Source organism: Marmota marmota, unplaced genomic scaffold (genome assembly GCF_001458135.2).
Source record: "Marmota marmota marmota unplaced genomic scaffold, marMar, whole genome shotgun sequence".
Lineage (NCBI taxonomy): Eukaryota > Metazoa > Chordata > Mammalia > Rodentia > Sciuridae > Marmota > Marmota marmota.
This window is the reverse complement of record NW_025999977.1, coordinates 19,052,796-19,058,795: the sequence shown is the minus strand read 5'-3', so window position 1 is coordinate 19,058,795 and position 6,000 is coordinate 19,052,796.

The following is a 6,000-nucleotide window of genomic DNA, read 5'->3' as shown; positions in this document are numbered from 1 at the left end:
ACAAATATATACCCAAAGCCATGCCCCCACCTCCTCCAGCCACACCCCACCTGCCTCTAGTCCCCACTTAATTAATCCCATCAGGTGATTAATTCACTGATTGGGTTAGGGCTTTCGTGACCCAATCATTTCTCCTTGAAACCTTGTCTCATTGTTTCACACATGAGCTTTCAGAGGGCTTTTCACATCCAAACCACAACGATATCTAAATGTTTATGTGCCTCAGAATTATCATATACATGAAGTAAAAAATTATTAAAAATGAAAAGATAAATAAACATATCATAAATTATACCGAGAGATTTTAGTAATCTCCTCTAAATAATTAATAGATCATGTAGGCAGAAAATCAGTAAGATCGTAAAAGGTTTAATCAACAATATTAAACGACATGCCTCATTGGTACTTACAGAACATGTCTTCCAACAACAGTGGAATACAGACCATTTTTATTTTCTTTTCAAGTGTCTACATAACATTTATCAAAACAGAATACCTTCCTGGATATAAAACAAGTCTATACAAATTTTAAATTATTCAAGTAATATAATATAATTAGAAATCAATAAAAGAAAGATATCTGAAAGATCTGTCAATATTTAGACGTTAAATTAAAAAAAAATTTCAAGTATCCTATGGCTTAAGACAAAATCAAACTGAAATTATGAACTATTTTGAGCTAAATGTTAACATTGACATAAAGTGTAGTATTGGCATAAAGATAGACAAACAGATCAATAGAACAGAATAGATGAGCCAGATTTACACCTACACATATAAAGACAACTGATTTATGACACAGATCCAAAAATAATTTAGTTAAAATTGGATTCTGTTTTCAACAAACATTGACAGATCATTTGTTTATCTATAAGCATAATACCTCACACCATTGATTAAAATAAAGTGAAACATAGATCTAAATTTAAAACCTAACATTAGAAAACATCTAAAAGGAAACATAGGAAAATAATCTTTGTAACCTTAAAACAGAAAGTTTTTTTAAGAATCTTTTATTTTTTTATGCCCTATGTGTGATTTATAGAACAAACTAAGCAACTTGTCTTCAATAAAATCAAAGATTCATTTTCAAACAGACTTACGAGAATGAAAAGCAAGCTACAAAGTGAGAGAAAATATTTCCAAAGTATACATCTGATAAAGGAATTATACCTATAATAAGACTTGGTAGCTGCCAAATTGGACAATGAGAGTGCCACATCTCTCTCTCCAACCTTCTTCAGCTGACTTGCTCATATCTAGGTCTATGCCCCCTGCCCATCACCTGAGGAAGTAGGCTTCATCCACCTCCCCACCCACCACCTTCCCCCTGTTGGGAGAAAATGCAGGAAGCCAGGAATATCTAACTGAAAGTGGTGGAAATGTAAACAGATCATATGTTGAAGACATGCAAATTGTGTGGATTAGGAATCTGTAATGATAAATTTCTTTCCTCTTCAAAAAGTTAATTATGCTTCTCACACAATGACTAACATGTTGGATACCAATTTTGTGACATGCTTTATTCTAAATGGCTTTTTTCTTGTGATAACTCATTTTATTCTGACAACAACCTAATTAGGCTAATATCATCGTTATCTTCACTTTAAAGATGATAAAGACAGAGCCCATTAATGAGTATCAAATTACAGAATGGCGATTTGAACCCTAGTTTTCAACATAATCTGACTCTGCTCAGTACATTGTTAAGCAGAACCCTGCGAATGAAGACAAAAATAAATGCATAAATGGAGGAACAAAAATAAGTAAATGAGAATACTTTTTTTTAAAAAAACTTTAAACATACAGTTTTATATTTAATATTTCACAAAATAGCATTTTACAAAAATAAAAAATCTCACTATATAGCATTTTGTCATTACTAAAAGAGAAATAAGATTAAAATGATGTCCAAATAACTTATAGCAATAATTCTATTTTTTGGCAACTTTATAATCCTGTATTTTTCACAATCTAAGATATAGACACACTTAAACAAATCAAGCATTTGTATTGTTATTATAATACCAGTGAAGGACTTTGCATTGTTTTTATTATATCTATGGTTTATGTGCCAAAATTTGTGAGGCAGCATGAGTACTAAATTGGACCTTAGTTTTTGCTATTTGTACTGGAAATAAAGGGCTGAAGAGGTATTATTTCAGGTGACAGTTTGGGGGAAGAAACCAGGATTAAACACTGGGATTCTTAATGGAAAAGGTATGTCCCAGAACACATTAACCCATTCCTTCAACGCATACTTGTTGAGTGCCTATAGTTCTCTAAGTTCTTGGGGCACAGTGATGAACACCAAGGGAGAGTCCCTTCCTACAGAGCCCTCTTACCTCTACTAGAACCTAAAGGGATATGTTACCTCTACTTTTCCTGAGCAAGCTCAAAATCTTTATTAGTAGAGAAAGATGGAAAATACAAGAAGAAAAGGAACACTTACCAAAAATTCAGCCACTGTCTGTTCTTAATGCATCAATTAAAAAATTAAGTATTAAATTACAAGCAAAGACACACTAAAGGAGGATACATGGTTCGTCAAAGGTCACTTACGTGGTTAGCGGACAGGAGCAAAGAAGACTGGTCTCTTGACTCCCAGATCATTTTTCTCATTGACAGATTACACTATTATTTAGTGCAAGTTCAAAGATTTTTAAGATTATTTTTTATAATCACCAGTTCATAACCGTTTCCTTAACAGTAAGAGTCATAAGAGGAAAAAGTCTGCCTATTTAGTGCTAACAAATACTACTAAGAGTCGTATAGATGATGATTATTATTAATGCAATTTCACATTGCCAAGATCAAAAGCAAGCAACCAGAACATTTAGAATGAAGATTGACCAATTATTCAAACTTTACAATTGATCAAAGTTAATGGGATAGAAGTTTTCTCATCAATATTTTTTTCCTCAACTTCAGAGCAAGTAATTTTTTTTTTTTTTAAGAAGCAGAGTTAAGGTGAACTGGGAAAATTAGAATGAGACAAGGCCTTGAAGTGAAAAAAAGGAAATCCACAGCTGGACTCAGATTGAAGCTGTCCTGACAGGTGAGGATTCCTTGGACACAGCTAAAGAGGATGGTGGATGTTCAGTTTCAGACATGCCTCTCTCCTTCACCCTCCCTTCTTTTCAATTCCCTGCCACTGAAAAATCTGAAGTTTTTTTTTTTGTTGTTTTTATCATTGGATTGGATCTGTCCAAAGACCAAATTCTCTACTTTTTGACCATTTTTAAATGAATTTTAATTTTAAATATTTATATATTATAGTACGATAATGTAATACTTGCATACAATGTGTAATGTCAACTCAGGGGAATTAACTAACATTAAATAAAATGTAATGATATGTGAAAGGAAATAAATTGTTTACAAAGTTAGGTTCTAAGAATATGAGAGGGCATTTAACTCGTGACTCAAAAGTAATTTGACTTTTGAATTGTGTGTGGGGGGGAATGCCAAAATGTGATACAGAATTCAGTGTCTGTGAGTCTACTGTGTATTTAAATGAAAGCAAAAGGTCACGATCTATTCATATTTGCTTTTGTTCTTCCAATTAATATCCTACATGGATAAGAGGTATAGGTTGATTTCTTTTTTGATTTTTTAATCACATATATTTTAATATTGCTCCATTGGTTATGCTGGACAGGGCACAATTTTAAGAACTGATTTAATTCATGACTTTCTTCTAACCCAGGCTCTCCATTTTTTCCATTTTTTAATTAATGAATCTTTATTTGCAAAAGAAAAGACTTTCTGGAACTGGGATGTCATTTTTGAATCGGGACTTTGTAAAATGATGATTTTGGAAATTTTTTAAAATGTCATATTTCTAAAATAAAAGTCTTTGTTGTAGTCAGTCTGCACTTACAGAGAATTATTTAGTTAAACTGATAATAGATGAGGAATCCAAAATTCACTGTAGTTTATTATCCATTTGTTTTTGTCAAATCATTTTAACCATCTCTGGATATAAGCTGTAGAGAAAGTTAATAAACACTGACAGTTCTCTGTGATTGGATTTTGATGATAACATGCAAAGCACCAAATTTTAAAGGATGAATTTTGTCCAAAATTAAGAGAGAAATGATTTACATTTTTTTTCTTTCTTTCTTCTTTTTTGTTATTTTGTTTTTCATTACTAATTACTTTTTCAGGGGACAAAGGAATGGAAGTAGGGAAAATAGGAAAGAGATGGGAAAGAAATAAAAAGGAGGAGGGGGAGATGGGAAGGAGAAGGAGAAGGTATGCCTTCCCTGCATGTCTAGTTCTGGTAGAGAAATTGCTGAATGAATCAGTCTGCAGGAGGTGGATGCAATCACCCACCTTCTGTGCCGATTTCCTACAGAATTACTCCCTGAAAGCAATGGTAGAAATGTTGGTAGCACCTCAACATCTTACTTTCAAAGAGAGTGAGGAAGGGGAAAGGAAGAGCTAGGATTAGAGTACTCAACTGCCATCACTAAATGAAGTCAGAGTGAGGAAATTTCTTCTGGTTCCTATTCTTGCTAACAAGTCAGCCTAGTCTACCCGCAACTCCCCTGCAGAAACAAAAATCTGTAGAACGGAATTTACAGAAGAGGTTGGACTGAAAATGAGAGTGGCGACAAGAGTTGACTAAATTTAAAACTCTTGCTTCCTAAGAGACACAGATGGCAAGCTTGTTATAGTTAGCTCATCACTGGAGGTTTTTAAATAGCCCTGGTTGAGAATCCACGTAGGAACATGTAGCCATTAAAATGCAGTAAATCTCTTCAACACAATAAATATGCAATGGGCAAGATCTATAATAGATGGCTTCACACTCAGCTTTAACAATAGGCCCAAAAAGGTTTGATTTTAATTGAGGTTTCAGGGAATTGTATATTCAAATTATGTTTGCATGAAACACAATGGAAAAAAAAATAACAGAAATTGTATGAAAATAAGGGCTTTTCCTTCTTATGATCCTCACTTATTCTTTGGAAAGTTAAAAATAATATATTTAATGAAGCACTGATTTTAGGTTCCTTTGCAAAAAACAACAACAACAACACAAATGTAATGGGGGTGAATGAAAAAAAAAAAGACAAAAACAAAATGTGTACAGAAATGATACCAGCTGCATGTGTGCGCATGCGCATGTGTTTCCTTTGCCAATAATAATCATTAACTAGAAAGACTTGTTACAATAAACGTGTTTTTTGAGAGCCTTAGCAATGGTCTAATGCTAGGAATTCCGTTTCAATGTGTCATTGCGTCTCTATGCTCTGAGCTAAGTGTGGCTTTCTGAGAAGGGACTGATCTGTGACTGGTGAGAAAACGCTGAACGGGCACATTCCAGCCTGACTCCCTCTGGTGAGTCATCTTTACCTGGTGCTGTAGTGGCTTTGTGAAAGCCCAAGTGGTGCTCTTCTCCTGTTGGCATAACTATATTTAGACTGCATAGCTAGAGCGCTCAGGGCTCTTGGGTGATATTTTTAAATTTGTCATCACTCTAGACACGTTCTCCCTCCCTCTCCAACTGCTTCAGCCTCCCTCCTACTTTCACGGATCCAGATGGAAAAGAATCAAGTGAAATCACATTCCAAAGGAACCTGTGACACTAGTCTCATCCAGAATGTTAAGCTCTGGGTTTAGAAGCCTGCTAATCGTTCCCTTGGCTCTTGTGCTTAGCGAGGTTTGAATTGTTGCAGCTCCCTGATATGATGTCCAGCACTGTATTGGGCTCATTCTTCAATATAAACTTCAGGGACGAAAACAGGAGGGTCCAGTGGATATTTTTCTTTTATTAAAAAAAAAAAAAAAAAACTTAAAAGGTTTCCATGCTGGAATAATGGATTTTGGCAATTTCTGGGGATGACTGTGCTCCTTGGTATATACAGTAATGATGGAAATGAGGAAACCCAGTCTTTTGTTCTACCTATGAAGTCATTTCCAGTGAAGTCCCAGAGATAGAAAACAGAAAGAAATTCTTTATGTGACATATACATGGGATTAAAACATTAT